Below are 10,862 nucleotides of genomic sequence, written 5' to 3' on the forward strand. Positions count from 1 at the left end.
GGGGGCTCCTCACATACAAATGTGTATATATATAGTCACCACTAGAGGGGGGGCTCCTCACATACAGATGTGTATATATACAGTCACCACTAGAGGGGGCTGCTCACATACAAATGTGTATATAAAGTCACCACTAGAGGGGGCTCCTCACATAAAGATTTGTATATATACAGTCACCACTAGAGGGAGCTCCTCGCATACAGATGTGTATATATACAGTCACCACTAGAGGGGGCTCCTCACATACAAATGTGTATATATAGTCACCACTAGAGGGGGCTCCTCACATACAAATATGTATATAAAGTCACCACTAGAGGGGGCTTCTCACATACAGATGTGTATATATATACAGTCACCACTAGAGGGGGCTCCTCACATACAGATGTGTATATATAGTCACCACTAGAGGGGGCTCCTCACATACAAATGTGTATATAAAGTCACCACTAGAGGGGGCTCCTCACATAAAGATTTGTATATATACAGTCACCACTAGAGGGGGCTCCTCACATACAGATGTGTATATATATACAGTCACGACTAGAGGGGGCTCCTCACATACAGATGTGTATATATACAGTCACCACTAGAGGGGGCTCCTCACATACAGATGTGTATATATACAGTCACCACTAGAGGGGGCTCCTCACATACAAATGTGTATATATAGTCACCACTAGAGGGGGCTCCTCACATACAAATATGTATATATACAGTCACCACTAGAGGGGGCTCCTCACATACAGATGTGTATATATAGTCACCACTAGAGGGGGCTCCTCACATACAAATGTGTATATAAAGTCACCACTAGAGGGGGCTCCTCACATAAAGATTTGTATATATATAGTCACCACTAGAGGGAGCTCCTCACATACAAATTTGTATATATAGTCACCAGTAGAGGGGGCTCCTCACATACAGATGTGTTTATATACAGTCACCACTAGAGGGGGCTCCTCACATACAGATGTGTATATATATTGTCACCACTAGAGGGAGCTCCTCACATACAAATGTGTATATATATAGTCACCACTAGAGGGGGGGCTCCTCACATACAGATGTGTATATATACAGTCACCACTAGAGGGGGCTCCTCACATACAAATGTGTATATATATATATAGTCACCACTAGAGGGGGCTCCTCACATACAAATGTGTATATATATATATATATATATATATATATATATATATATATATATACAGTCACCACTAGAGGGAGCTCCTCACATACAGATGTGTATATATACAGTCACCACTAGAGGGGGCTCCTCACATACAGATGTGTATATATATATACAGTCACCACTAGAGGGGGCTCCTCACATACAGATGTGTATATGTATACAGTCACCACTAGAGGGGGCTCCTCACATACAGATGTGTATATATACAGTCACCACTAGAGGGGGCTCCTCACATACAGATGTGTATATATACAGTCACCCCTAGAGGGGGCTCTTCACATACAAATGTGTATATATACAGTCACCACTAGAGGGGGCTCCTCACATACAGATGTGTATATATACAGTCACCACTAGAGGGGGCTCCTCACATACAGATGTGTATATATACAGTCACCACTAGAGGGGGCTCCTCACATACAGATGTGTATATATACAGTCACCTCTAGAGGGGGCTCCTCACATACAGATGTGTATATATACAGTCACCACTAGAGGGGGCTCCTCACATACAGATGTGTATATATAGTCACTAGAGGGGGCTCCTCGCATACAGATGTGTATATGTACAGTCACCGCTCGAGGGGGCTTCTCGCTTACAGATGTGTGTGGATATGTAGAGTCACCACTAGAGGGGGCTCCTCACATATAGATGTGTATATATATATACAGTCACCACTAGAGGGGGATCCTCACATACAGATGTGTATATATACAGTCACCATTAGAGGGGGCTCCTGACATACAGATGTGTATTTATACAGTCACCACTAGAGGGGGCTCCTCCCATACAGATGTGTATATACAGTCACCATTAGAGGGGGCTCCTCACATACAGATGTGTATATATACAGTCACCACTAGAGGGGGCTCCTCACATACAGATGTGTATATATACAGTCACCTCTAGAGGGGGCTCTTCACATACAGATGTGTATATACAGTCACCATTAGAGGGGGCTCCTCACATACAGATGTGTATATATACAGTCACCACTAGAGGGGGCTCCTCCCATACAGATGTGTATATATACAGTCACCACTAGAGGGGGCTCCTCACATACAGATGTGTATATATATACAGTCACCACTAGAGGGAGCTCCTCACATACAGATGTGTATATATACAGTCACCACTAGAGGGAGCTCCTCACATACAGATGTGTGTATATATACAGTCACCACTAGAGGGGGCTCCTCACATACAGATGTGTATATATACAGTCACCACTAGAGGGGGCTCCTCACATACAGATGAGTATATATACAGTTACCATTAGAGGGGGCTCCTCACATACAGATGTGTATATATACAGTCACCACTAGAGGGGGCTCCTCACATACAGATGTGTATATATACAGTCACCACTAGAGGGGGCTGCTCACATACAGATGTGTATATATATATATAGTCACCACTAGAGGGGGCTCCTCACATACAGATGTGTATATATATACAGTCACGACTAGAGGGAGCTCCTCACATACAGATGTGTATATATACAGTCACCACTAGAGGGGGCTCCTCACATACAGATGTGTATATATATACAGTCACGACTAGAGGGAGCTCCTCACATACAGATGTGTATATATACAGTCACCACTAGAGGGAGCTCCTCACATACAGATGTGTATATATACAGTCACCACTAGAGGAGGCTCCTCATATACAGATGTGTATATATATACAGTCACCACTAGAGGGGGCTCCTCACATACAAATGTGTATATATAGTCACCACTAGAGGGGGCTCCTCACATACAAATATGTATATATACAGTCACCACTAGAGGGGGCTCCTCACATGCAGATGTGTATATATAGTCACCACTAGAGGGGGCTCCTCACATACAAATGTGTATATAAAGTCACCACTAGAGGGGGCTCCTCACATAAAGATTTGTATATATACAGACACCACTAGAGGGAGCTCCTCGCATACAGATGTGTATATATACAGTCACCACTAGAGGGGGCTCCTCACATACAAATGTGTATATATAGTCACCACTAGAGGGGGCTCCTCACATACAAATATGTATATAAAGTCACCACTAGAGGGGGCTTCTCACATACAGATGTGTATATATATACAGTCACCACTAGAGGGGGCTCCTCACATACAGATGTGTATATATAGTCACCACTAGAGGGGGCTCCTCACATACAAATGTGTATATAAAGTCACCACTAGAGGGGGCTCCTCACATAAAGATTTGTATATATACAGTCACCACTAGAGGGAGTTCCTCGCATACAGATGTGTATATATACAGTCACCACTAGAGGGGGCTCCTCACATACAAATTTGTATATATAGTCACCAGTAGAGGCGGCTCCTCACATACAGATGTGTATATATACAGTCACCACTAGAGGGGGCTCCTCACATACAGATGTGTATATATATACAGTCACCACTAGAGGGGGCTCCTCACATACAAATGTGTATATATATAGTCACCACTAGAGGGGGGGCTCCTCACATACAGATGTGTATATATACAGTCACCACTAGAGGGGGCTGCTCACATACAGATGTGTATATATATATATAGTCACCACTAGAGGGGGCTCCTCACATACAGATGTGTATATATATACAGTCACGACTAGAGGGAGCTCCTCACATACAGATGTGTATATATACAGTCACCACTAGAGGGGGCTCCTCACATACAGATGTGTATATATATACAGTCACGACTAGAGGGAGCTCCTCACATACAGATGTGTATATATACAGTCACCACTAGAGGGAGCTCCTCACATACAGATGTGTATATATATACAGTCACCACTAGAGGGGGCTCCTCACATACAGATGAGTATATATACAGTCACCACTAGAGGAGGCTCCTCATATACAGATGTGTATATATATACAGTCACCACTAGAGGGGGCTCCTCACATACAAATATGTATATATAGTCACCACTAGAGGGGGCTCCTCACATACAAATATGTATATATACAGTCACCACTAGAGGGGGCTCCTCACATACAGATGTGTATATATAGTCACCACTAGAGGGGGCTCCTCACATACAAATGTGTATATAAAGTCACCACTAGAGGGGGCTCCTCACATAAAGATTTGTATATATACAGTCACCACTAGAGGGAGCTCCTCGCATACAGATGTGTAGATATACAGTCACCACTAGAGGGGGCTCCTCACATACAAATGTGTATATATAGTCACCACTAGAGGGGGCTCCTCACATACAAATATGTATATAAAGTCACCACTAGAGGGGGCTTCTCACATACAGATGTGTATATATATACAGTCACCACTAGAGGGGGCTCCTCACATACAGATGTGTATATATAGTCACCACTAGAGGGGGCTCCTCACATACAAATGTGTATATAAAGTCACCACTAGAGGGGGCTCCTCACATAAAGATTTGTATATATACAGTCACCACTAGAGGGAGCTCCTCGCATACAGATGTGTATATATACAGTCACCACTAGAGGGGGCTCCTCACATACAAATTTGTATATATAGTCACCAGTAGAGGCGGCTCCTCACATACAGATGTGTATATATACAGTCACCACTAGAGGGGGCTCCTCACATACAGATGTGTATATATATACAGTCACCACTAGAGGGGGCTCCTCACATACAAATGTGTATATATATAGTCACCACTAGAGGGGGGGCTCCTCACATACAGATGTGTATATATACAGTCACCACTAGAGGGGGCTCCTCACATACAAATGTGTATATATAGTCACCACTAGAGGGGGCTCCTCACATACAAATGTGTATATATATATAGTCACCACTAGAGGGGGCTCCTCACATACAAATGTGTATATATATATATATATATATATATATATATATATATATATATATATATATATATATATACAGTCACTACTAGAGGGAGCTCCTCACATACAGATGTGTATATATACAGTCACCACTAGAGGGGGCTCCTCACATACAGATGTGTATATATATATATACAGTCACCACTAGAGGGGGCTCCTCACATACAGATGTGTATATGTATACAGTCACCACTAGAGGGGGCTCCTCACATACAGATGTGTATATATACAGTCACCACTAGAGGGGGCTCCTCACATACAGATGTGTATATATACAGTCACCACTAGAGGGGGCTCCTCGCATACAGAGGTGTATATATACAGTCACCACTAGAGAGGGCTCCTCGCATACAGAGGTGTATATATACAGTCACCACTAGAGGGGGCTCCTCACATACAGATGTGTATATATACAGTCACCACTAGAGGGGGCTCCTCACATACAGATGTGTATATATATACAGTCACCACTAGAGGGGGCTCCTCACATACAAATGTGTATATATATAGTCACCACTAGAGGGGGGGCTCCTCACATACAGATGTGTATATATACAGTTACCACTAGAGGGGGCTGCTCACATACAGATGTGTATATATATATATAGTCACCACTAGAGAGGGCTCCTCACATACAGATGTGTATATATATACAGTCACGACTAGAGGGAGCTCCTCACATACAGATGTGTATATATACAGTCACCACTAGAGGGGGCTCCTCACATACAGATGTGTATATATATACAGTCACGACTAGAGGGAGCTCCTCACATACAGATGTGTATATATACAGTCACCACTAGAGGGAGCTCCTCACATACAGATGTGTATATATACAGTCACCACTAGAGGAGGCTCCTCATATACAGATGTGTATATATATACAGTCACCACTAGAGGGGGCTCCTCACATACAAATGTGTATATATAGTCACCACTAGAGGGGGCTCCTCACATACAAATATGTATATATACAGTCACCACTAGAGGGGGCTCCTCACATACAGATGTGTATATATAGTCACCACTAGAGGGGGCTCCTCACATACAAATATGTATATATACAGTCACCACTAGAGGGGGCTCCTCACATACAGATGTGTATATATAGTCACCACTAGAGGGAGCTCCTCACATACAGATGTGTATATATACAGTCACCACTAGAGGGGGCTCCTCACATACAGATGTGTATATATATACAGTCACCACTAGAGGGGGCTCCTCACATACAAATGTGTATATATATAGTCACCACTAGAGGGGGGGCTCCTCACATACAGATGTGTATATATACAGTCACCACTAGAGGGGGCTGCTCACATACAGATGTGTATATATATATATAGTCACCACTAGAGGGGGCTCCTCACATACAGATGTGTATATATATACAGTCACGACTAGAGGGAGCTCCTCACATACAGATGTGTATATATACAGTCACCACTAGAGGGGGCTCCTCACATACAGATGTGTATATATATACAGTCACGACTAGAGGGAGCTCCTCACATACAGATGTGTATATATACAGTCACCACTAGAGGGAGCTCCTCACATACAGATGTGTATATATACAGTCACCACTAGAGGAGGCTCCTCATATACAGATGTGTATATATATACAGTCACCACTAGAGGGGGCTCCTCACATACAAATATGTATATATAGTCACCACTAGAGGGGGCTCCTCACATACAAATATGTATATATACAGTCACCACTAGAGGGGGCTCCTCACATACAGATGTGTATATATAGTCACCACTAGAGGGGGCTCCTCACATACAAATGTGTATATAAAGTCACCACTAGAGGGGGCTCCTCACATAAAGATTTGTATATATACAGTCACCACTAGAGGGAGCTCCTCGCATACAGATGTGTATATATACAGTCACCACTAGAGGGGGCTCCTCACATACAAATGTGTATATATAGTCACCACTAGAGGGGGCTCCTCACATACAAATATGTATATAAAGTCACCACTAGAGGGGGCTCCTCACATACAGATGTGTATATATATACAGTCACCACTAGAGGGGGCTCCTCACATACAGATGTGTATATATAGTCACCACTAGAGGGGGCTCCTCACATACAAATTTGTATATAAAGTCACCACTAGAGGGGGCTCCTCACATAAAGATTTGTATATATACAGTCACCACTAGAGGGAGCTCCTCGCATACAGATGTGTATATATACAGTCACCACTAGAGGGGGCTCCTCACATACAAATTTGTATATATAGTCACCAGTAGAGGCGGCTCCTCACATACAGATGTGTATATATACAGTCACCACTAGAGGGGGCTCCTCACATACAGATGTGTATATATATACAGTCACCACTAGAGGGGGCTCCTCACATACAAATGTGTATATATATAGTCACCACTAGAGGGGGGGCTCCTCACATACAGATGTGTATATATACAGTCACCACTAGAGGGGGCTCCTCACATACAAATGTGTATATATAGTCACCACTAGAGGGGGCTCCTCACATACAAATGTGTATATATATATAGTCACCACTAGAGGGGGCTCCTCACATACAAATGTGTATATATATATATATATATATATATATATATATATATATATATATATATACAGTCACTACTAGAGGGAGCTCCTCACATACAGATGTGTATATATACAGTCACCACTAGAGGGGGCTCCTCACATACAGATGTGTATATATATATATACAGTCACCACTAGAGGGGGCTCCTCACATACAGATGTGTATATGTAAACAGTCACCACTAGAGGGGGCTCCTCACATACAGATGTGTATATATACAGTCACCACTAGAGGGGGCTCCTCACATACAGATGTGTATATATACAGTCACCACTAGAGGGGGCTCCTCGCATACAGAGGTGTATATATACAGTCACCACTAGAGAGGGCTCCTCGCATACAGAGGTGTATATATACAGTCACCACTAGAGGGGGCTCCTCACATACAGATGTGTATATATACAGTCACCACTAGAGGGGGCTCCTCACATACAGATGTGTATATATATACAGTCACCACTAGAGGGGGCTCCTCACATACAAATGTGTATATATATAGTCACCACTAGAGGGGGGGCTCCTCACATACAGATGTGTATATATACAGTTACCACTAGAGGGGGCTGCTCACATACAGATGTGTATATATATATATAGTCACCACTAGAGGGGGCTCCTCACATACAGATGTGTATATATATACAGTCACGACTAGAGGGAGCTCCTCACATACAGATGTGTATATATACAGTCACCACTAGAGGGGGCTCCTCACATACAGATGTGTATATATATACAGTCACGACTAGAGGGAGCTCCTCACATACAGATGTGTATATATACAGTCACCACTAGAGGGAGCTCCTCACATACAGATGTGTATATATACAGTCACCACTAGAGGAGGCTCCTCATATACAGATGTGTATATATATACAGTCACCACTAGAGGGGGCTCCTCACATACAAATGTGTATATATAGTCACCACTAGAGGGGGCTCCTCACATACAAATATGTATATATACAGTCACCACTAGAGGGGGCTCCTCACATACAGATGTGTATATATAGTCACCACTAGAGGGGGCTCCTCACATACAAATGTGTATATAAAGTCACCACTAGAGGGGGCTCCTCACATAAAGATTTGTATATATACAGTCACCACTAGAGGGAGCTCCTCGCATACAGATGTGTATATATACAGTCACCACTAGAGGGGGCTCCTCACATACAAATGTGTATATATAGTCACCACTAGAGGGGGCTCCTCACATACAAATATGTATATAAAGTCACCACTAGAGGGGGCTTCTCACATACAGATGTGTATATATATACAGTTACCACTAGAGGGGGCTCCTCACATACAGATGTGTATATATAGTCACCACTAGAGGGGGCTCCTCACATACAAATGTGTATATAAAGTCACCACTAGAGGGGGCTCCTCACATAAAGATTTGTATATATACAGTCACCACTAGAGGGAGCTCCTCGCATACAGATGTGTATATATACAGTCACCACTAGAGGGGGCTCCTCACATACAAATTTGTATATATAGTCACCAGTAGAGGCGGCTCCTCACATACAGATGTGTATATATACAGTCACCACTAGAGGGGGCTCCTCACATACAGATGTGTATATATATACAGTCACCACTAGAGGGGGCTCCTCACATACAAATGTGTATATATATAGTCACCACTAGAGGGGGGGCTCCTCAAATACAGATGTGTATATATACAGTCACCACTAGAGGGGGCTCCTCACATACAAATGTGTATATATAGTCACCACTAGAGGGGGCTCCTCACATACAAATGTGTATATATATATAGTCACCACTAGAGGGGGCTCCTCACATACAAATGTGTATATATATATATATATATATATATATATATATATATATATATATATATATATATATATATATACAGTCACTACTAGAGGGAGCTCCTCACATACAGATGTGTATATATACAGTCACCACTAGAGGGGGCTCCTCACATACAGATGTGTATATATATATATACAGTCACCACTAGAGGGGGCTCCTCACATACAGATGTGTATATGTATACAGTCACCACTAGAGGGGGCTCCTCACATACAGATGTGTATATATACAGTCACCACTAGAGGGGGCTCCTCACATACAGATGTGTATATATACAGTCACCACTAGAGGGGGCTCCTCGCATACAGAGGTGTATATATACAGTCACCACTAGAGAGGGCTCCTCGCATACAGAGGTGTATATATACAGTCACCACTAGAGGGGGCTCCTCACATACAGATGTGTATATATACAGTCACCACTAGAGGGGGCTCCTCACATACAGATGTGTATATATATAGTCACCACTAGAGGGAGCTCCTCACATACAAATGTGTATATATATAGTCACCACTAGAGGGGGGCTCCTCACATACAGATGTGTATATATACAGTCACCACTAGAGGGGGCTCCTCACATACAAATGTGTATATATAGTCACCACTAGAGGGGGCTCCTCACATACAAATGTGTATATATACATAGTCACCACTAGAGGGAGCTTCTCACATACAAATGTGTATATATATAGTCACCACTAGAGGGGGGGCTCCTCATATACAGATGTGTATATATACAGTCACCACTAGAGGGGGCTCCTCACATACAGATGTGTATATATACAGTCACCACTAGAGGGGGCTCCTGACATACAGATGTGTATATATATATATACAGTCACCACTAGAGGGGGCTCCTCACATACAGATGTGTATATATACAGTCACCACTAGAGGGGGCTCCTCACATACAGATGAGTATATATACAGTTATCATTAGAGGGGGCTCCTCACATACAGATGTGTATATATACAGTCACCACTAGAGGGGGCTCCTCACATACAGATGTGTATATATATACAGTCACCACTAGAGGGGGCTGCTCACATACAGATGTGTATATATATATATATATATATATATATAGTCACCACTAGAGGGGGCTCCTCACATACAGATGTGTATATATACAGTCACGACTAGAGGGAGCTCCTCACATACAGATGTGTATATATACAGTCACCACTAGAGGGAGCTCCTCACATACAGATGTGTATATATACAGTCACCACTAGAGGAGGCTCCTCATATACAGATGTGTATATATACAGTCACCACTAGAGGGAGCTCCTCACATACAGATGTGTATATATACAGTCACCACTAGAGGGGGCTCCTCACATACAAA

This window comes from Phyllobates terribilis, unplaced genomic scaffold (assembly GCF_046119375.1).
Source record: "Phyllobates terribilis strain yellow unplaced genomic scaffold, ASM4611937v1 Scaffold_12__6_contigs__length_324123572, whole genome shotgun sequence".
Lineage (NCBI taxonomy): Eukaryota > Metazoa > Chordata > Amphibia > Anura > Dendrobatidae > Phyllobates > Phyllobates terribilis.